Below are 23,562 nucleotides of genomic sequence, written 5' to 3' on the forward strand. Positions count from 1 at the left end.
ACCGGCAAGGCACATACATACACGCACATGCGCACACATGCACACACACGTGCACAGATGCATGCATACACACGTGTGGGAACACACATGCACGCCCACACATGCACACACGTGCATACACTTATACGCGCACACACGCATGCACACAACTACACACACCTGCACAGATGCACACACATGCACACACCCGCACACACACATGCACATACCTGCACACATGCACACACACGTAGGCACACACACATGCACGCCCACACACAACCCCACAACCAGAAGGTAGCATCAGTAACAGGAGCCCAAGGGGCCACAGGAAGATGTTGCTGCTGAGCCTGGCCTGCTCCGACAAGCTGCTCACAGGCTGCGGCAGAAGAGCAAGTAGGCTAATGATCACACCATTCTACTCAGGCCTGGAGGTGGAGGGCTAGCCTGTATTTTTAATAAGAAGCGAAAGAACTTATGTAACCTGTTCTTTCCAGGTGGAAGTGATGTTTTTAGTAATCGGTGAGAAAACACCTGTCCTTTAAAAAAAGCCTGTGATGTGCTCTGAAAACTCATACTTGATTTAATGTCCTGTGACTTTGTTGCCAAAGTCTGTTCAATTTGTCACCTAGAGCAGTTCTCATATCTGCTCGTTTCCAAAATGTAGAAACCATTTTTTCCTAATCTGTCAAAAAAAAGGTCTTCCCGGTAAAAAGTCCCAGTGAGTTTTGAACCCGTTCGTTAAAGATCCACAAATGCAACTCTTTTGAGCTGGTTTGCAGGACCACTGCCGGTTCCCAGGAGGACGGAGTCTCAGCACCGGCTTGTGTGCAGCTAGGGGTGGACTCGAACAAGGTCATGACTGGGGAGCACAGCAGAGGGTGCCCTCCTCGCGTGGAAGTTACATATTCTTCTGGGGTGGTCTCTTCTGCTGTGGCAGCCACATCGTGGGTGAGCCACGTCGCGGATGGAGCCTTGGGTTGCCGGGCTCCAGTGTGCCAGACCGAGGGGCTGGAAGCGACCGAGCGGATTCATTCCCACCAGCCTCCCTAAAGACTGTTAAAATGATTAATCCTAAATTATTTGTAATGCTACATTGAGGGCAAAATATTTTTTAAGAATAAATGAACATTTTGAAATGTTTATTTCATTTTATCTCATTTTTCATTTTCACATATATTTTGTAGTGTATTTAATATTTAATATTTTAGTGCAGTGAATCATGTATTTTTAATTAAATAGATTACATATATTTGGGGGAATTTGCTCAGATGCTTTTTACTGATGTGTGGGTGATCAAAAATGTTTAATAGATCACTCATCAAATTAAATTTTTTTTTAATTTTAAAGGATTAAAAGCATACATAAAATACTGAGAGGAAAATTGGAAACAGCAGAGAACCAAGTGTGATTGGCCAAGAGTTTCACAGCTGTGTCCGTTGGTTCTCTTGCTGAAGCTCGGGAAGTGGACCCCTGCCTGCAGAGCGGAGGGAGACGGAGGGACATGGCCCCTCTCTCGGGGGCCAGTGGGGCGCGTCACTGGGCGCCATCATTAGTGCCCGGCACACGTGGTAAAGGCTGCTGTCTTGTGGAGGCTGAGCCGTGGGAACGTGCCAGTGTTCAACGGCGTCCGACCTAGAAACCCGCACTCACCACTGCCTGATTGTGGACAGGAGCGGGCATGGTAGTAACGTGGCCCATGGTGTTCTCCCCAAACCCCCACAGTGCCTCCTGCCTGTGTGTTCTTCCAGAACCTGCTGCTTGCCCACAAGGAGGGAGACCTGTGTCCACTCCGCTTGGACCAGAGCCTTGAGAGAGGTCGTGCAAGTGTGAGTGCACCCAGCAAACAGCCCACAGCACCCCTGCAGCAGGCACAGAGGGGAGTGTGCCAGAATCCCACGTGTGGGTGATGCGGGGCCCCCCACGATGGGCTCACAGTCCCCAGAAGTGCAGAGGGCGTATCAGGGGGTCAAGTCTGAAATTGGGGACGGTCTCCAGAACAGCCTGGGGCTCCATCCCCGGTCCTGCCGCCGAGGACCTCTCCTTATAGCTTTGTCCACCTTGCCCGGGGCACGGCCACAGCGTGGTCGCTGGCTCTCTGCTGCATTTGACTTGGAACCCGAGGAACAGCAATCCAGGCCCCACACCACCCACCGTGGCTGCGCCTCTGCGCCCCTGGGAGGCAAAATCCTAATCAGCCCAGAGCACGGACGGGTCCTCATAAGCCCTGGGATTAGCAGCTCTGTGATGTTCTGTGACACCCTCCCAGGATGGGGGGCTGCCCCCCTCCCCAGCCCCGTTGTCCTGCCAGATTGTGCTACTCATGATGACAAACGACATTTACTTTGGGACAAAACTCAGCATTAAAATGTTCAAGGAGAAAAAAAAAAATCTCCTGATGGTTTTGACAGGGATGAAGTGACTGATCCTTTCCGGGAGTTTAAATGTCCATGTGGGGAGGGCTTTGGATTAAAACTCTCGGTCCTGGAAACATAACGCATTGTGCTTCCTGCTGCCTGTCACTTGAAACGAAAGTATTTGGCTTAAGCTTATTTTTCCTCTTTAAGCTGCCCAGCACAGACTTTGCCCCGAGAGTGGTTTTACAAAGCAAAAATACTTATTTCCCGAGTTGTGGAAAAGCTGTCCCCCTCCAAGTGACCTGCTTCTGGAGAAGTTAAGTAACAAAGCTCACGTGCGAGGCCCACCGGATGGTTCCTGCCTCCAGGCATGACTGCAGGATTTGCGCCCGTGCGAGGGTCAGTCTGTGTGGGTCAGTCCCGAGCGCAGGGCCGGGGGTCAGGAAGCACCCCCTACCCCTCGCCCCGTCCCTGTCCAGGGCAGGCGTCAGCAGCAGTGGGGGCGCTAGAGACCCACAGGCCACCTCCGGCTGTGCCACATTGGGCCTGGGCTGGCAGGGAGCTCCAGTCTCCCTCTCTCCCCGGGGAAGGGGATGTCCATGCCCAGACCTGCCACGGGGCCAGCGTGGGAACCCATGGTGTCCGTCACAGGTTATGTGGGAGAGCGTGTGAAGCAGGGCACCCCCAGAAGCAAGCCGGTCAGCCAGGCTGGTGGAGGGGTAGGTGGCCTGCCTGGGTGTGAGTGCGTCTCTCCAGGGCCATGAGCGTGTGACCACCCTCGGCCATCCCAAAGGTGCCCAGAAGGTCCTTGGGAAATGCCCGTGGACAGAGGCAAATAACGATGCAGGGGGTGGGGAGGGAGAGAGGCCAGGAGGGGCTGCTCCCTCCTCCAACCCAGCTTAGAAACTCTCCCACCAGGCCTGCCAGAGACACTGGCATCCTGGGGAGGGCCCATCTGGGTCACAGCCTGTGGGGGTGGGGGTCCTCTCCACTGTCCTTGCCGCCATCTGCAGATTTCTCATCTCCTTAAGTGGAAACGGGGGTGCTCCACCCATCCCCAGCTGTGTGCCCAGCATCCGGAACATGCTGGAACATGTGCCCGGAACATGCCAGAACACCCAGCCGAGAGTCCTGCTCGGTTTCTGTTGACTCAGTGAGTTAGGAGGCTGTTCTGAGGAGGCTGGCACAGGGTCACCAGCCCACCCAGGGCTCGGTGTCCTCGTCTATGAAAAAGGCAATGAAAGAGGTGATATTTAGGGACCCCCCTGGGGCCCACATTCTGAGTCTAATGTTTAAAAGAAATGAGATGAAAGTAAAGGGAGAAGCTGGTCAGGGTTAAAGACGTTTCCATGGAAATGAAACACCCTGGCTGGAGTCAGGCCCCTCGGCAGCCCTGAAGTTGCAAGGAAGTTTCCAGAATTACGGCATCTGCCTGCCCATTGAGGGAGAAGCTTACTGTGCCTCAGTCGCTCCACTCAGAGCTGCCTGCTGTACACTGAACATTGGCCACCAAAGCCAGGCATGCCCTAATCCCTGGAACCATCAGTGAGACCTCGTGTTTGGAGAAAGGGCTTTGTGGTTGGGATTAAGTTAAAGATTCTGAGAGACCATCCTGGATTATCAGGATGGGCCGTAAGTGCAGTCCCGCGTGTCTTGGTCCGAGAGAGGCCAGGGGAGAGGTGACATAGGTGCAGGGTAGGGCCGCGTGACCACAGGGGTGGAGACCAGAGTGACTGGCCCAGGCTGCGGAGGCGGGCAGCGCCAAGGCTGGGAGGGCCTCCAGGCGCTCGCCTTCCTGCCACCATCCTGACTTTGGCTCCGTGAATGGACTCCTGGCCTCCAGACGTGAGGGAGAGAGACGAACATCTGTGGGACGTTGTGACGGTGGCCCCAGGGGGCTGGCAGCCGTGCACGGGAGCTGGGCTGCAGCTTGCCAGGCAGGAAGGTGTGTGGTGGGCTCCGTGGCTCACCCGGCGGCAAGCATGCGAGACCTCAGCCCCGTCCAGCTCCCTGGAGAGGACGTAGGAGGGGCCGTGTGGATGCAGACTCACCTGCCCTGTGAGGATCGCCCCGAAATCCTGAGACGCTCTGTTCCTTTTACGTCCCTGGTTCTGCTTCACAAAGGCAAAATGACCCCCGGCTGTTCACACCAGTCCCTGCTGACTCCCCACATGACGACGACGGGCTCTGTGTCCCACTGTTCTCGGCACCGGAGGTGCGTGGATCCGCACACAGATCCGCAGGAAGCGTATACGGGCGCGAAGCTCTCAGGTTTGAGCTGGGATTTGTTCTGAGCAGCCCTTCCCGAGGCCTCCTTGCACCCTGGAGCCCTTGCCAGGCCTTTGGGAGGAGAAGCTGCATCCCCAGCCCGGCCTGCTGGAAGGTCCTTCTGCACCACCGCCTCCCTCCCAAGCCACACGTCTGCCAGGACACTCACGCTGAAACACCAGCCCTCACACAAACGTGCGAGGGCCCCTGGGGAGCCCAGCCTGGGGTCAGGCCCCATTGGGAGACAGGAAGTCAGTAGGCGTCCGGAAGGAGGTGACCTGCCTGGGACCACACAGCCCAGACAACAAAGCAGGGACTCTGGGTCCACTCACCTCTGCACGAAGCATTCTGCAATTCACAGAACTTTAATTTCCAGAAATTGAAGCTCGTTCCAAGTGCCAAAACTTTAATAATGTTTTAATGGACTGTTTGATTCAAAATGTTCATTTAAGTATGATTTAAGCTTCTTATTTTTCTGAAATGTGTTTTAGGATGTTCTGCATCCTCAAGTACAATTTGACACGCAAACAAAGCTGTACCACAGGGGTCCCGGGAGGGGTGGGAGGTCCGCACTCGGCTCTCTGGCAGGAAAAGCCACAAGCTGGCACATCTCAGCAGAGAAGCACCTCCTTTCCCCTCTGGCAGCCTGGGGTGGGGGGGGCAGGTGGGCACAGTTACCGTCCTGCAGGGGCAGTGGGGGGCCAAGGTGGGGAGAAGGCAGCCCTGCCCGCCAGGGAGGGTTTGTCCGGCCTCTCTGGGCAGGACCAGGCACAGCGATGGGGGCCCCGGGGCACAGGGTCACTGGCTGGGGTGCAGGCTCTGTGGGTGGATCTCTGACCAGTTGCAGGAAATGCTATGTGCCTTGTGGTATGTTCTCCCATTCACACTTTACGCAGCTTTAGGATACGCATGTGGTTCCTCACTTGGGGATGTTCTCGGGAGCAATGTCATGGAAGGAGAGGCCCGTTACGTTCTAGGACGCTTGATCGCCTTGACAAATTCTCGGAGAGTGTGCATCACTGGGGGCTTACGATGGTGTTGCCCTTGTCTGTGCGTTTTTACTTTTTAACTTTTACTGCAGTGTCACATGCCTGCAGAAAAGTGCACAATGCACCAACGCACCGCTCCGGGTCTCGTTCCCACGTGCTGCGGAGCCCCCACGCCATGCGAGGAACAGTGTGGTCAACATCCAGAAGCCGTCCTCCCGTCGCCTGCCAGCCCCGAGCCCCGGGACCCCCCTGCCCTGCACATGGCAGCTCATCGCCCACGTGCGCGGACGTCCCAACGGCTCGTTGTATGCTCACACCGGGGACGGTCCTGGGCACCGCACGAAGCTGCCGCTGTGACTCTGTTACCATTTACTCTTCCAGCCTGTGCAATCCAGACCTCTACGATCCACTTTACTATCCGTGGACAGTCGGGTTGTTCCCTGCTTTTGGATATTTCAAATAAAGCTGCTGTGAATGTGCTTGCACATGGCCCTCTCCGTGGGCACAGGCTGAGGGACGGCCAGGTCACGGGGCTGGCGGACATGTTCACCGTTAGCCGGAAGGTTTCCCACCATTCTAACGGCGGACTGTCTACCCCTTGCCGGGGGTGTGGGAGGTGTGTGGGGGGGTGTTGCAGAAATCTCCCTCCACGCTGTAACTTCTCTTTCTTAATGATGTCTTCTAAATAATGAGAGGCCTTGGGCGCCTGGGTGGCTCAGTCGTTAAGCGTCTGCCTTCGGCTCAGGTCATGATCCCAGGGTCCTGGGATCGAGCCCCGCATCCGGCTCCTTGCTCGGCGGGAAGCCTGCTTCTCCCTCTCCCACTCCCCCTGCTTGTGCACATGCTCTCGCTGTGTCTCTCTCTGTCAAATAAATAAATAAAATCTTTAAAAAAAAATAGATAACGAAAGGCCTTAATTCTAAGACAATCCACCGTGTCAGTCTTTGCCCGTAGGTTAGCGGTTGTGCATCCTAAGACTGTACATACATCCTAATGTCATACTATCTTGAGATCCTAAATATCGTTTCCTGTATTATCTGGTAGAAAACTTTTTTGGTCTCTCATTTTTGGCTCCACGGTCTCCCTGGAACTGGTTTCTGTGGATGCTGTGAAATAAGGGTTTTATCAGTCAGCTGTTGCTGGATAACAAGCCCCCCAAATCTAGGAGTTTAAAACACCAGCTGTGCATCTGGCTCATGAGTGTGGGCTTGGCCCGGCTGCTCTGGGCTGTTGTGGCTTCTTGATCTCTGTACCAGCAGCAGGTCACTTGCTTGGGTGACCTGCGAGGCCTCCCTTGTGTTCTGGGGCGGGCAGGCTGACCAGCAGGGGACACAGGTCCCTGGGCCGTATGCCTCTCATCATCCAAGGGCCGCATGGTGGCCATGATGGGGTTCTCAAGGAGAGGAACGTGGCAAGCCCAGGATGCAAATGCTTTTGGGTCTGCACATATGTCCTGTCAGCTACAGTCCTATTGGCCAAAGTAAATCTCGAGCCAAGGCCAGGGCCTGAAAGGGACACCCAAGAAACACAGTGACAGGGCACAGAGATGGGGAGGGGGACTCTGTGGCCACATTTCCAATCGAACACAGTCCATCTGCTGGCCCCACTTTGTCCTTGTTCCCCCACATGTAAAACACACTCGACCTCCCCAGGACCCAGGTCTCATTTGACTGTAGCCTCAGGTCCACGTCCTGGATCCTCTCCATGCAAAGAGCCAAGGAGCAGAGAGACAGCATCTGCTCCCAAACCCACACCCATGGCTCCCTGTGCTTTAGAGGGTCCGATTTCTGTGGGACCTTCAGATGCCCCGAGTCCTTTCACCTGGCTGAAGGTCTGCATGGCATCGCCTTCAGTCTTTCAAAGGGGTCGTACCCCTCGGTTTGACTAAAGTTCATTAGCTGCATTTTCCAACTTCGAGCCATCCCAGGCGACAGTTCTGCCCGTTGTTTGGCACGCACATAATATAGGCTGTCCGCACCCAGCGTCCGTGATAAATGCCTCCTCGTTTTCCCAGCCTCTGCCAGCCAAAGGACTGGGGTCTTTGTGACAGCAGCATCCCCACGTCTAGGAGGCAATTCCTGTATCGGTCAGGCTTGCAGGACCACACACCACCTCAGAAGGTGGAAGCTGAAGTCACCAAGCGCTCTCTGAGCTCCCGCCCCGGGGGCTGTGCCCCCCCCCCCCGTCTGCTCCTGCACCTGCTGTTGTGCGTTTAATGCTGATACGTTCTCAGCCCCGCACAAAGTTACGAGTGTTGCTTCATGCCATTGATAGTTCTCCAGCGTCGCCCACAGGTCTCTCCTCATTGTCATCACCCTTCGCGGACGGCACAGTGCCCGTCCGTCTTCGATGGCGGCCCTTCCGTGTGAGTGACGCCAAGCTGCCCAACAGGAACTCTGTCAGCTGTTTATTTGTGGGGCTGTGGAAACGTCTTCTTTTACTTTCCTTTTTTTCTCTTTGTCCTTGCTGTTCACATCTTCGTTTTTATTTTCTTAGGTGACATTTTCTTTTAATATTCCTGCTTGGTGTTTTGGTGCTTGTTCAGTATCTTTCACCTGGCTGAAGGTCTGCATGGCACCGCCTTCGATCTTTATTGAAATCATCAGCCATTATGTCTTTAAACACTTCTTTGGCTCTTTCCCCCTTTCCTCCTCCCTGTCTCTGGGGTGTGCAGGACCCCTCCCGTTGTGTCACTGGTGCCTTGTCCCCCTTCTTCTGTAGTTGCCAGCGTCTGTCTGTCCATGCTTCCCTCTGCTATCCTCCAAGCAGTCGTCCACTACAGGAATTAAATCTAGGAAGAGCTATACCATACAATCCACAAGGCCGCCGACCAGACCCCAGGTGAGATGCGTGCATTGCCCCACACCGAAGGAGAGGACCCAGCCGGGGTGCCCATCGCCCTCTGCTCACCTCAGTGGGTGTGAGGACTTCATGGGATGGGGTCCCCCGACACATTGAACCGCCAGTCTGCATAGTGAGTGTTAGCAAAGCTCAGTTTCTTTCTCATGGTTGAAGAGCAAATACAGGGAAAAAAAACTCCGTTATTTTCACACACCGCAGCTTCCTAACCAGCATGCTCACATCGTCGAGAGGGATCTTCCCCCCTTCCCCCCACGTCCAGTGGAAGACGGTCTCAGCCTGATCCCAAGAGGCGCCCAGAGGAACAAAGCGCCTTCTCTCTGCAGCTCTGACAATAGCTCTGGGGAGCGTGAGCAGAGCCATGACTCCACTCCGTGGAAACCACACTGTGCACCCAAACCCCAGGCTTTCATGCTGTTTTGAAGACGTCTGGCCTACATCTTATTTTTGCCCTAGGATGTTTTCAGAGACAGCCTCTGTCAGACTGAATTTGAGTCACTTCTGGGCTTATTTAAAATTTGATGTTCTTGGTGCAATGTTCTCAGCTAATCGCTGTCTGTTCTGGGAAGAGCTGAAGCATCTCCCTCATCTGAGTCAGCTTCGGACTTGCCCCCAGCCGCCTGGAGGAGCGGCCTGTGGCCACCTCACCTTCGCACACAGGCACGCACCACCATCTCTAGGCTGCTCCTGACACAAACACCTCTGGGGCATGGCCTCTCCCTCACGCACGGTCATTCCAGCTTCAGGCTGCTCTCAGCTCCCGGTCTTCTCCTCCCCGGGGTCCAATCAAGAGCCGCACACCCTCCGTCCCCAACACAGTCACAACCTCAAGCCACTGCAGAGAGAAGAGGCAGCAAGGCCAGGGGACAGACAGGGTTGGGGAAAAGCAGGGCGACGGCCCCCAGGGGCTAAGAAAGAGAGATTACACGGAAGGAGAAAGAAGGAAGGAGGTGACAGAGCAGAAATCATGTGAGAACAGACGTGCAACAAAGAAAACATCAACAAGCTGAAACTTGGTTCTGGTAAATCATCAATAAAATTGATACTATCACAAATCAATGACTGCTCTCAGGAGCGGAAGCATGGGCCCCTGCAGACCCCACACGTTAGACCTAACCGTTAGCAAAGTCAGGCCGCGCAAAATAGACGAGATCCTTGAAAAACAGGACCTCCCAAAATTGACACAAGCAGATATAAAACTCTGAAATGTCCTATGTCTTACAGAAATTGAGCCTGTAATCAGACACCTTCCCAAAGAAAAGTGCAGGCCCTGAGGGGTCCCTGGTGAGCTTTCCTTTAAGGAAAAATGAATATACTCTTGCTCTTGCTTCTGAAAAACTAGGAGACACACCCAACTCACTTACCGAAACCCATGGGCCCGTGCTCCCCGTGAACATCACACAAAACCTTAAACACAGTTCTAGCAAGTTGAATTCAGTGACTGAGAGGAGCTATGCCAGGAATGCTTATTGTTTGAACACTCAAAATCAATCAACGTGGTGCCTGGGTGGCTCAGTCATTGAGCGTCTGCCTTCGGCTCAGGTCGTGGTCCCAGGGTCCTGGGATCGAGCCCCACATCGGGCTCCCTGCTCAGCGGGAAGCCTGCTTCTCTCTCTCCCACTCCCCCTGCTTGTGTTCCTGCTCTCACTCTCGCTCTCTGTGTGTCAAATAAATAAATAAAATCTTAAAAAAAAAAGTCAATCAACTGATTGACAGAACAGAGGAGAAAAACCGTAGGATCAACCCAATAGGTGCAGAAAAAAAAAATGATAAAGTCGAGCCTGTTTGTGATTTTTTTAAAGAACTACTTGCAAACTGGAAGTGGAAGGTCCCAATCTGATAAAGCCGTTTGCAGAAACCTTGCAGGTGAGGTCATGCCTGATGGAGGACCATTAAGCATCACACGGGCACTGGAATGGGGAGATAGAAACACTTTCAGTCCGTGGCGCTGTGGCACCCAGTGTCTGTGTGGACATAAGGAACTGTGGTCTTTGTGTTACGGCACACACAGACCGACTTAAAGTGGGTCACAGACCGAGATGGGGGGAGGGACACACATGCAATTGAGATTCTGGAGGAAGTCACAGAAGGATGTCTTCTGACCTTGGCTTTGGTGAGGACTTCTTGGGCAGAATGATAAAGTACAAACTGTAAAATAAAAATATCGATAAATTAGACTTCATTGAAATTGAATACTTCTGCTCATCAAAAGACACCATTCAGAAAATGAAAAAGCAAACTGAAGTCCAGTGAAAATATCTGTGATCCGTGGGACAAGGGACTTCTCCCCAGAACACATAGAGAACAAGAAGCAATAAAAAGGACAAACACCCCAGCCAAGACTTGGCAAAGATGTGAGCTGACGCTGCACAGAAGAGGGCGTCTGCGTGGCCAGTAAGCACGTGAAACTGCACACAGCATTGTTGCTGGGTAGAGATGAGATGCCGCCGCACACTCCCCAGGATGTCTGTGATGAAAAGCACAACAGCACCAGGTGTCGGCAAGGGTGCAGGACGGCAGGGACGCTCATCCACGGCCCGTGGGAGTGTCAGCAGCACAACCACTCTGGAAAGCCTTCTGATGGTTTCTAGTAAGGCTGAGCACGCGTCCACCCCAGGGCCCAGCGACTCTCCTTCCGAGCGTGTGCCCAGAAGGGACGGGTGCCTCTGTCCACAAAAGACCGGGACAGGGATGGGCACAGCAACCTCGTTCATGACACCCCTGAACTGGAAACAGTCAGCACGTGGAGGCTGGACACAACTTGCGGCCCCCGTGGGGGGGGAGCAGCCCGCCGTGGAGGTTAGCAGGACCGTGCTGTGCGTTACCCCACGCATGGTTCTCAGAGATCATGTTGATGGAGAAATCAGAGCAATGGGGCAACGGTAGGACTCCATTCAGCTGGAAGTTCTGGAAAGGCCAAGCGAACGTGCGGCGCTCGCAACCAGATAGACTACGCATGCAGGGTGGAGGCGGGGCTGCCACCTGGGAGGAGGCAGGGAAGGGCCCCCGAGTCCTGCCCCGGGGGTGGTCACATGAGCGTGTACAGGCATAAAACTGATTCTGCTAAGATTTGTGCATCTTACTCTGTGTAAATTAATTTTAAAAAATTAATCAAAAAACCAAACAAACCAAGAACCTTTCAAAATACAACCTGACATTGGTCGTGAATCCGTGGGGCGTGAGAGACGTGGCAGGGTCAAGGCTTCGGCAGCAGCGGCCGGTGAGTGACAGTCCCAGGGACGCCTGCAGGCCGCTGTGGGACGCCCGCCACCCCAGCCCTGGGAACGACACCCGAGTCCCAAGTCGAGCTAGCCAAAGACGGTCACTTTCTTCTAAGCGCATTTTATAGAGGATCTTTACATCAACGTGTTTGCTGTCTGTCCCCCTTCGGCTCGACCAAGGCATTGTTGTCATATAATACACCGCATGTCTTCAAGGACACGGTTTGTTGAGTTCTGACACACATGTGAAAATATGTCCACAGCCCAGACAATGAACCATGCCGCCACCCGCAGAGCCCCGGCCGCCGGTGTGAGTGTTTCGAGCGTTGTCCGTGTCACGGGGACACATCCTGCTCTCCCCTAACTAACGATCTCATTCCCAGCCTCGGCTGGGTGGGCTGCTTTTGGGGAAGCGTGACTGGAGAAATTTGCTCGGGGCGGAGCGGAGCCTTGCGGGCGGGCGGTCTGACGCACTGTTCTGAGCATCTCAGAGCTGCAGCTAGAGTCCTGGGGCTGCCTGCAGCCAGGGGCAAAAGGAGGACGCAGGGAAACCATCTAGGACTGTTTGGAAGGTCAATTGCTGATTCAATTTCTTTAAAAGATACAGGCCTACTCAGATTATCTGTTTAAGTATACTTAAAAGTGGACATGGCTTTCCTTTTGCACAGAAAACATATAGCAGAGAACACTTTTCCCAGAGTATTTCTATAAGAATGTGCTTAAGAACTCCAAGTACAAAAAGATCAAATACTGTAAATATAACAAACCAGAGTTAAGTCACATAAGGAAGTAGCCATCAATGCCATTCAAAGAACAGATCACTACGAAATACTAGAAATTAAGGAGATGAACGTATTCTTCACAAGAAAACAAATTTCAAACTAAAGTCAATGAGCATATACATGCATTTTTTTTTACATCCCAGATTTTACCTATCAGTCATTTGCATCAGAATAACCAGCCACAGAGCAAAGCACTACAGTTGAAAGAACACTGGGTTTGACATCAGAATGGTCTGGGTTCAAATATGAACTCTACGAAAACTGCAGTGGCTCAGGGCAAATCACATGGCCTGAGCTTCAGGTCCCTCACCTGTAACATGGAGATAAGCCAACCTACCTTGAATGGCAGTTATGCAAATGAGCAAGTTACTGACACTCACGAGGTAGTCAAAAAAAAAAGCAGTATCATCATCATCTACACGTAAAAATGTCCTTCCAAAGATCACCAATGATGATCTATCTTGTTTAAAAAGGTAAATTTGCATTTGTCTTTGAAATAAACCCACTGACAATTATTTTTAAAATATTCTGAGTTGGAGTGTCACAGAAGTGTAAAAGATATGATTAGTATACCTTCTTCAACATTTTTTACTATTTTTAGGTGACAATGACATAACAAAATCAGCCATTTTAAAGTGAATACGGCACTGAGTCCATTCACGATGTTGTGCAACCCACTCTATCAAGCTCAAAAACATTTTCCTCACCACAGAGGACGTGTCATGCCCACTAAGCAGCTGCCCCCCGCCCACCGCTGCCGCCACTTCCCAGGGCCGTGGCGACCACAACCTGCTTTCTAGCTCCATTCATCTACCTGTTCTGATACTTCGTGTAAATGACATAGAGTCCGTGACCCTTTGTGTCTGATTTCTCTCACAGAGTGTAATGTTTCCAAGGGGCATCCGGGTTTATCAGTATTCATTAATTTTTATGGTTGGATAATATTCCAATGTGAAAAAACACCATAATTTGTCCATTCACCCACCGGTGGACATGTGGGCAATTATAAATAGTGCTGCATGAACATGGGTGGATGCCTATCTGCCTGAGTCCCTGTTTTCGATTCTAAAGGCATCTGGAAATGTCTCAATCCGCCTTCATTTGTGAATGAGAGGTTTACGGACATCCAATGCTTGGTGGACCATTTTTTTCTTTTCCCATCTTAATAATGTCACCCCACGTCCTTCTGACCTCCAGCGTTTCTGACTCAAGAGCCCTTCCTTGTGTGTTTCTCTCTTGCTGCTTTCAGAATATCCTCTTGGTCCTCGGGTTTCAACAGTTTGATTGTCATGCGTCTCAGTGCGGATTTCCTTGCATTTATCTTTCTAGGGATTCACTGATTTTCCCGAGTATGTAGTCATGTCTTTCATCAAATTTGGGACGTTAATGGCTACTACTCCCTACAACATTCTCTCCACCCTTTCTCCCTTCCAAGATGCCCAGTGTGTGCACATGTAGTACGCTTGGCACCACCCACAAGTCCCTTAAGACCTGCTTATTTTCCTTCACTCTTCCTTCTGCTTCTGAGAATGGGTGATTCCACTTGAAATTATCTAGTTATTGAAATGACCTAGGTTCAAGGTCGATTCCTTCTTCTGCCAGCTCAACTCTGCTACTGAAACTCTCCAGTGAGTTTTTCCTTTAATTTATTGTACTTTTCAGCACCAGAATTTTTGCTTTTTGCTTCTTTTATAATTTCTATACCTTTATTGGTATTCTGTATGTTAATACATCATTTTTCGGGGTGCCTGGGTGGCTCAGTCGTTAAGTGTGTCTGCCTTCGTTTCAGGTCATGATCCCAGGGGTCCTGGGATCGAACCCCACACCTCGGGCTCCCTGCTCAGCGGGAAGCCTGCTGCTCCCTCTCCCTTTGACCCTCCCCCTGCTTATGTTCCTTCTCTCGCTGTGTCTCTCTCTGTCAAAGAAAGAAATATAATCTTAAAAAAACAAAACAAAACAAAAAAACCCATCATCTTTCCTAATCCTGTCAGTGTTTTTCAGTTGTTTCCTTTAGCTCCTTGGACAGACTTAAGGCAGCTGATCCAGACTTTGTCTCCTAAGTCCAGAATCTGGGCTTCTGCAGGGACGGTTTCTGTTCATTTTCTCTGTGACTAGGCCACATGGTTTCTCTGCATGTTCTGTAATTTTTTTGTGGAAACCTGTACACTTTGACTATTATAATCTGGTAACTCAGGAAATCAGGCACTTCCCCCTCTTCTGGGTTTGTTTTGTTGTTCGGTATATGCTGCAGCCATGCACGTAGAGTGACTTTTGTAGACTCATTTTGTAAAGTGTGTATTCTTTGTCATGTATGGAGAGAAGTCTTTCAGCCAGTGTTTTGGAAAGGATTTCCTTACATGGGGAGGGGGCGAGACTAAGAAAGGGAAGGATGGTGGGAGGGAAGAAGGAAAGCGTTGCAAGGGGGGAGAAACGAAGCAAGGGAGGGAGAAAGGGAGACCAACCTCTCCCGATCGTCGCAGACTGCCTCTGTGCTGGGGACTCCAACACAGAGCCAGGCTGCCTAGAACTCAGCCTGAGCTTTCACCTCTGCTTGCACTGAGCCTAGAGACTGGCCAGAGGCAAAACGCTTTCTCGGGTTCTTTTCTGAGTGTGATCTAGGGCTGGCCTTGGATGTGACTTTCAAAACTCCCCAGGAAACACAGGCACTTTTACATGCCCCAATTTTCCAAAGAAGTCCCCTCTCCAGCTTCCTTGGCTTGGCACGTGACCCTCTATTCTGTGTGTCGACTGTCAATGCTGGCCCCAAGCTACTGCTGCCTCTCCTCAGCCTGACATGGGCTTGAGAAATGCCCACTGGCTTTTGGCTCCTCTGTCCTGAGTGACATCCATGTTAGATGAAAGAAAGACATCCTGAGTCCGTCCTTCATGTGTCCCTCACAGGTTGGACAGACAGACACAATTCTCTGCAAGTAAGTTCTGCTCTACTCCCTTCAGAGCAGGGTCCAGAGTCCCCAGTCAAGAATGTGGGCTGCATTCCTCATGGCAGGAGCTTGGCTTTTCCGTGCTTCTGTGGAAGAAAGGAAGGGCATGCAGGACTGCCTCCTCTGCCAGTTTCTCAGATGCCACCATACCATTTAGTTCTGAATGATACAATTAATACACAGAAACAAATCTCTACACAGTCCAAATACCACAGTTAAAAACAATTTAAAAAATAAGCCAGGATCTGTATTATAGTCTAAAAAAGACATACCAAGGTTACACCGAATTTGCCTGGCCATTCTGGGGACTCTCTTTTCCAAAACGCAAGCATACCTCTTTTCTACAACACACCTAACCTCTATCATGCCACAGCTTTAAGCATCAAAGCTTCTTAATAGTTAATCATTCAACTTAAGCTCAAAAGAATAGTCTTTTCAATAAATGGTACTGGGACAACTGGATACTCACATGCAAAGGAATGTGAACCTATATCACACACCATACACAAAATATGAAATGAAAGTGGATCACACATCTGAATGTCAGAGCTAAAACTATAAAATCCCTGGAAGAAAATACAGAAGTAAATCCTGGTGACCTCGGGTTGGTAAACTGTTTCTTAGCTCCAATGCCAAAGGCAAAAGCAACAGAAGAAAACACAGATGAGTTGGACATCATAACATGAAAACTCTGTGCGTCAGAGGATACCGAGAAGAAGAAAACACACGCCACAGAATGAGACAAAATATTTCCAAACCATATATTGACAAGAGACTTAAATCCAGATTGTATAAAGAATGCTTACAAGTCAATAATTAAAAAACAATTAATCCAGTTAAAACAGTAAGCCCGGGGACGGGTGAGCCTGGGGATGCGTATTAACGAGGGCACGTTCTGCATGGAGCACTGGGTGTTGTACGCAAACAGTGAATCATGGAACCTACATCAAAAACCAATGATGTAATGGATGGTGACTAACATAACACAGCAAAATAAAATTAAAAAAAAAAAAAGGTGGTATCTTAAAAGAGGTACACACAATGAGAAAAAAAAAAAAACAGTAAGCAAAACATCTGAATAAACACCTCTCCAAAGACATACAATCACCTGATAAGCAGATGGAAAGATGCTCAATAGCACTAGTCGTCGGGGAAAGACAAATCAAGCCACGGTGAGATACCACTTCACACCCGACAGGACGGCCACAATAAAGAAGACAGACAGTAACAGTGCCCGTGAGGATGTGGAGAAACTGGAACCTTCACACACTGCCGGTGAGAATGCAAAATGGGGCAGCCAATTAGGAAAACAGCTTGGCAGTTTATCAAAAACATAGTTACCATATAATCCAGCAATTTCACTTCTAGGTATATTTACAAAAGAAATAAAACAATGTTCACACAAAAACACTCACATACGGACATTCGCAGCAGCATTATTTACAACAGCCTAGAGTAGAAACAAACCAAACGTCCGTCTACAGATGAATCGGTGAACACGACGTGGAATACCCCAGAGTGGAATATTATTTGGCAACAAACAGAAATAAAGCCTGACAGGTGCCACAACACCAACGAACCTTGAACACAGAATGCCAAGTGAAAGAAGCCTGTGACAAAAGCCCACATACTGCACGATTCCACTTCTGTGACCTGTCCTAAGAGGCAAATCCACGGAGACAGAAAGCAGACCAGGGGCTACCTGGGCCTGGAAGAGGGTCAGAAGGGGCAAGAATGCGATGATGGCTAATATATTCACTTTCTTTCTAGAATGTTAAAAATGTTCCAAAATTAGGGGCGCCTGGGTGGCTCAGTTGGTTGGGCGGCTGCCTTCAGCTCAGGTCATGATCCTGGGGTCCTGGGATCAAGCCCCACGTCCAGCTCCCTGCTCAGCAGACAGCCTGCTTCTCCCTCTCCCTCTGCCTGCCACTCTGCCTACTTGTGCTCTCTGTCGAATAAATAAAATCTTTAAAAAAAAAAAAAAAAGGTTCCAAAATTAGATGGTGCTAATAGTTTCATAACTCTGTGAACATACCAAAAACCATTGAACTGTATACTTTAAATGGATAAACTTTATGTTATATGAAATATATCCCAATAAGCTACAGAAATATTTTTTGGAGAATTATTTCAAATAAATAAATCCAGTGTACAAATGTCCACATGTAAACAGAAGATACAAACTCCATTTTAAACCTCATTTTATAAACAGGCTTCCAAGTTCTTATGCATACTTGTCTAGCTCTTCACTGCCCTCCTTCACTGTCCCTCGCTGAGGTAATGACTGTCACGGTGTCACTTTCCGACAGGCATAATGCCTGCCTATAATGGCTTCTCCCACACTCCTCTACGCATCGCTTCTTCTCCACTGGGACTGAGAGACCAAATAAACAAGCTCCTTAAAAACATAAAATTAGGGAAGGGTTAAAGCCCTGAATGAAGTGAAGGAGAAATGGGCATAAAGCAGTTATCATTTTGGATCATGACATTTATTGTAGGGGCTCCAAGTCCCTTCACTTAAGGCCATGGTACCAGAGATGTCTGTCCGACCTTTACGACTGCGTTTAAATAGAACACAAACAGAGATTTTAGGTAAGGTGATATTCACAGAAAATGTGCATACACCAGTTGGGTTTCACATGTGTTCTCTTGAAATTGTAGTCATGAGATTACTAAAAAAAATTATTTAGATACCATATGTAATCGAAAAATACTATTTTCTAACAGAATTAAGACACGTTTTCTTTCACTTATGTTAACTCTAAAATGATGATTACAGTTAGCAAATGATAAGCTAGATCAAAAGGGTCTTGCTAACCTCTTACTGTAAGCTTGCTCTATAGCTGTGAATTCACTTCCTTGTCTCGCTGAAAACGCCGGAGTTCATCAATTGCTTCACTCATGATAGTAACAGCCAAAACAAATCCCTATAAAACAAAATAAAATATGGTATTTGAGAAAACTAGCTTTAACAAAAAAGGTAAGGGAATATTCTTTTACCAAGCAGTTTTACTTCCCCCCCATTTATGTTACTTCTAAAACATAAACGAAAACAAAGAAAAAAGACAAAAAAGTAATAATGAAACACTACAAGAGGAATATAATACATACTAAAAGATTTACAATTCTCCCTATTCCCAAATAATTTTTCTAAATTCATATCATAACATGTACAAGCTAAACATCAGAAAATACTTAGTAACCCAAAGAAAAAAGAAATCAACAATCTGAAAAAACAAAAAAACAAAAAAAAACCCAGGAATTCTATTTAGAACGCTCGTGCCTTTAAATATCAAATTACCAAAGGCTGACATAAAATCTTATGCTTTCTGCGCTTGAATTCTGTTGGTGGAAGAAAGCAGAAAGGAACGCGGCGCAATCCCAACACGACAGCCTCCTCCTGTGCAGGCTTGTCCGCTTTGTAAGCAAAACCTCAACAGGTCAACTTGAGGCTACAGAAATAAACTCTGATGTGCTTGTGATCTCTTGTGAAATCTGTTATGCCCCCGACATGTGGCTGACAGCTCAGAGGCTACACTTGTGTTTTCCGAGTGTGAACACTCTTCAAGTCTACCTCTCTATGACCACAGACTCTTCAGAAGGCTGCATGTTACACGGACGCGCATTCCCCAGGCTACTCTGTGAATGACCCAACGCTGGACAACTGCCCTCAAAGGACAACAGTCTGTCACTCCAGGGCTATGTCTGTGTCACCAACAGGCCACATGAGGTGAGCCCTTGTGTTTACTCAAAGTTGATCCTCCCTGCTACGCTCAGAGTTGTACCATCACCGCCATCTGACTGTACACTATTCTCATCACCCCAAAGAGAGAGAAATCCCACACTGGACAGTGGTCACCCTCATCTCCTCCAGCCCCCAACCCCTGGCAACCACGAGTCCAACTTTCTGTCTCTATGAATTCGCCTCTTCTGGGTGATGTGGCCCGTGTAGCATTTTGATGAACAGCCAAGCTTCCTCCCAAAGTGGTTATAACCCTTAACGGGAGCTTATTGGCCATTCGTATCTTCTTGGGATAAATGTGTGTTCAGATCCTACACCCACTTGTTAACGGTGTCATTTGTCTTTTCACTGTGAAGCTGTAAGAGCTCTTTGTATTATTCTGGAAACAAATACCTCGTTAGACATGGGATTAGCATATGTGAGAGTACAAATATTTTCCCCCACTCTAGGTTATCATTTTATTTTCCTGATGGTATCCTCTGATGTCCAGAAGTTTTTAATTTGGATAAATACAATTTAAGTTTTTTTTAGTCACTTGGGCTTTTACCGTCCAAGATCACAAAAATTGGCCTCTATGTTTTCCGCCAGGAGTCTTACAGTTTTAGCTCTTCCGCTGAGGTCTATGATCCATTACGAGGGGTTTTCTGGGTATGACCTGAGGGAGGGGCCCAACTTCCTTCTTTCGCATCCAGCTGTCCAGGTGCCCCAGCACCATTCGTGGAGTGCACTGAACAATCCACCGGACGGTGTGAGCATCCTTGCCGAAAACCAATCTGTCATGAATGTAAAGGTTTATTCCTGGACTCTACGTTGTATTCGTTGGTCTATTCATTTCTCCTTCTGCCAGTCCCACACCTTCTTGATTACTGTGGCTTTGAAACGAGCTCTGACATGGGGAAGCAGGAGTCCTCCAATGCTGATCTTCTTTTCTGGGTTGCACTGGCTACTCTGGGTCTCCTGCATTTCCATATGAATTTTAGAGTCAGCTCGTGAGTTTCTGCCAAAAAGCCAAGTGGGATTTTTGACAGATTGTGCTGAATCTGCAGATCAATTTGGAGAGTGCTGCCACTGTAACAATACTGTCTTTCAATTCCTGAACATGGGATGACTTTTATTTATTTAGATCTTTGATTTTTTTTTTAAAAAATGTTTTATTAGTTTCCAGCAGGCAACCCTGTATTTTAGCTAAATCTATTCCTATTTTTTTCTTTCTGATGCCACAACAACGGAACTGTTATTGTAATTTCATTTTCAGATGATCACTGCTGGTATACAGAAATACAAGTGGTTTTGTGTATCTATGTTGTGCCCGACAACCTTCCTACCTCATTTCTTAGTTCTAACATTTCTCTGTGTGTGGACACCTCAGACTTCCCAGTGTACAAGATCACGCCACTGTGAAAAGAGCCCAGGCCTCCTTCTTCCCTTTCTATCTAGATGTGTTTTAGTACAGGTAAAGACAGAGAAAAAACTATGAAAATCCAAAGCAGGAGACACCAAAATATTCTCTTAACAAACTTAGTGTTATCAAAAGCCTTAAAATTTGCACACACTTTAACCAAACAGTTTCACTTCCGGAAATTTATCCTAAAAAACAAAACAAAACAAAAAAAACAAGGATCCCAGCAGCATCCAATATAAAAAACTGGAAATAACCTGAATGTCTATAAATAGGAAATTCATGGTACACCCATATGTTGAAATACTGTATTTCCTGAATTCAAAGATGCGGTTAGTCTCAGGTGCGAAGACAATACCACTTTAAAAACAAAAACTCTAAGTCTCAACTGAGTTTTAGTAACATGAAACATAACGCATCCACCGAAGCAGGAAATACAGTTCTATGCAGCTGTTCTCATGCAGGAGAATATTTACTGTTGCAGACCATGTTCCCAGTGTATACGTAATTTCTTACAATTCTACTTGGGACCCCCTCGCCTTGAGAGAGAGAGGGGACAACGGCTGTCAAGCCTATGTTCCTCAGAGACTGAAGACAGTATTGTCAGAGGAGTGGCTCTGAATCAGGCAAACGTGGCACCATCACCGGGAAGGTTTTCTGCACTATAGATCTGCTCGAGCCCTCTGCCTGGGACGTGTACTTTCACCTCCCCTCTCCAAAGAACAGGCCCACACATACATATGTCACCTAGACTCTCCAGGTCAGTCTGACTTCCACCCTGGACACCTATGGCTTAAAGACAGCAAAAGTTACTTCTCCATTCATCAAGTAATTATAAACCACAAAACATAATAGTTCCTAGTGCTTCCAAGAACTCAGGAAGTGAAAATAAGCTCTCATTTCTAAAGCAGTAATATTAGAGAAGATCACCAAATAGGGGCAGGTCCCAACTTCTGAAACTGGAGGTAAGCACTCTTCAAGGAGACAGAGCCCTGGTCGCAGGCAAAGACTGCTAGGACCTGCAAGCCACTCTGGGCCACACCTCAAATCTAGGGTTTACCTGAACACAGGACAGATGTGCAGGACCAGCAACAACCAAGAGGTGTCACGCCCATACTACCATGTCAGTCGCCGGCATATCTACCCTGAGAAAAGCCCCAAGAGCCAGCCTTGTAACATAAAGCAGGTGACGAGAAAGGCACAGCCAATGCCATGCCACCATTTCCTTCTTAACAACTGGAGTCTACCACACATGGGCCTCCACCTTTAGGGTTTAGATCTACTGGGTCGTAACTGGATCAGAACAGACCGGTGGCCTATGGAAGATGTGGACAAGTGGCCCCACAGGAGTACCTGGACCTTCCCGTGACCTCAGCACCACGCAGGTCAAAGATGGAAGCTACAGTAATGCCACCTAGAAGAGCCAAAAGCAAACCCAAGAGGGTGACGGTATTCCACAGCAAAACCACAGTATTTGTGGCATCAGTCTGTCAGTCACAATGCCTGACAGGAATGTGTCACACAGCCGGTTCATGGGCCGGGACTAAATCTTGTACCACAAAGTAGAATTCCTTCTTCCTACTTCTCCGGATGGCCCAGGGGCCATGTGGAGTAAGTGACAAAACAAGAGGTATTTTTATAAAAAGAGAAAAAATTCTACTGATATATCATATATTAAATATTAAATTATATAATTGTATAATTCTATTGATAGAATATCAGTTTAACCACACCAGAAACTTTTCTATGTATTTTAAATAAGCTACCTTTAAATGCCACAGAAACGCTTAGCTCTACTTAAGACAGGGAAACTCAGACACAAGCAGCACACGTACCTTTGCAAAGGTCACACTAAATGTGCAGCTTATGTTAAGCATGTTTGTCTCCGGACAGCAGGAGGTATAAGTCCAGGTATGATTTGGTTTCTCCTTTCCATACTCCATCCACACCTCCAACATGCAGAGACACTCAGAAGAAAGAGTGGACAGAAGGAAGGACCGAAAATCAGAGTCCTCGCAGACTGACTGATCACCTATGCAGTCTATCTGGCTTTCCATTAACAAAATACCATGAACACAGCTTATGTGGAAGATGCCGTGTTAACGATCCAGACCTCCTTTATCTAAGAACCGCTTGCATGGCTAGATCTATTCTACCCGATTAACTCTGATAGAAGCATTACAATCCGTTTTGTTACTATGATTATACTAGCTCTACCTCAAAGAGCTGCTGTGGAAACTGAATGATGCAAAAGGTAATCTTCATTCTGACCCAAGAATGCAGTAAAATCACTTATTTTCAGTTTGCTCTCCTGTTCTATGGCAAATATAACAGAAATTAGATCAGAGCTGAAGCTAGTAAATAACATTGCCCAGAGTGCTTGATATAGAAAGATTATTAAACCATCACTGTCTTCAGAAATACCCTTGAGGTGGAGAGCAGAACAAATGTGAAGTGCCCTGTTTAAAATTAGTGGACGTCAGACGTAAGATTTTATAACTGCCGGCTGTATGATGGTTTTATGCTTCCCTGGCAGGTTTCTGGCAAGGAGGAATCTGGAAATGCTAACTAATTCCTTTCTCTGGGCAACCTTACAGGTACTTACAGAACCTGAGAAAGCAGGCAGAGAAAAGACGTCAAACACTGAGTGTAAGGACCACATGCTAGTGCAGGCCCTCGACACAGGACAGGGCCAAACATAGTGGTCAAGAAAGAGCAAGGAATCGGGAGCTAGGAAGGAATCCCGCTGAAGCACACCTCCTTTATTTAAAAAAATATATATATAGGGCGCCTGGGTGGCTCAGTTGGTTAAGCGACTGCCTTCCGCTCAGGTCATGATTTTGGAGTCCCGGGATCGAGCCCCGCATCAGGCTCCCTGCTCAGCAGGGAGTCTGCTTCTCCCTCTGACCCTCCCTCCTCTCATGTGCTCTCTCTCTCTCTCTCATTCTCTCTCTCAAATAAATAAAATCTTTAAAAAAATTTAAAAAAAAATAAAAAATATATATATTATGTGTGTGTGTGTAT

At 48.4% G+C, this 23,562-nt stretch overlaps 1 long non-coding RNA gene and 1 pseudogene across 1 annotated transcript; both read right to left on the bottom strand.

Moving 5' to 3' along the window:
* The window catches only part of LOC148161804 (putative phospholipid-transporting ATPase IIB), a 377,807-nt pseudogene that overhangs the window by 349,454 nt on the left and 4,791 nt on the right, over positions 1 to 23,562 (bottom strand).
* On the bottom strand, positions 10,228 to 12,066 carry LOC148161805 (uncharacterized). Its single transcript, XR_015767352.1, has 2 exons — positions 11,604 to 12,066; positions 10,228 to 10,600 (listed from the first exon to the last, which is right to left on the bottom strand). It is a non-coding gene; the product is annotated as an uncharacterized LOC148161805 (long non-coding RNA).

The sequence above is a fragment of the Eumetopias jubatus genome, unplaced genomic scaffold (assembly GCF_037043125.1).
Source record: "Eumetopias jubatus isolate StellerSeaLion01/CBP00866 unplaced genomic scaffold, mEumJub1_p1.0 scaffold_55, whole genome shotgun sequence".
Taxonomy (NCBI): Eukaryota; Metazoa; Chordata; class Mammalia; order Carnivora; family Otariidae; genus Eumetopias; species Eumetopias jubatus.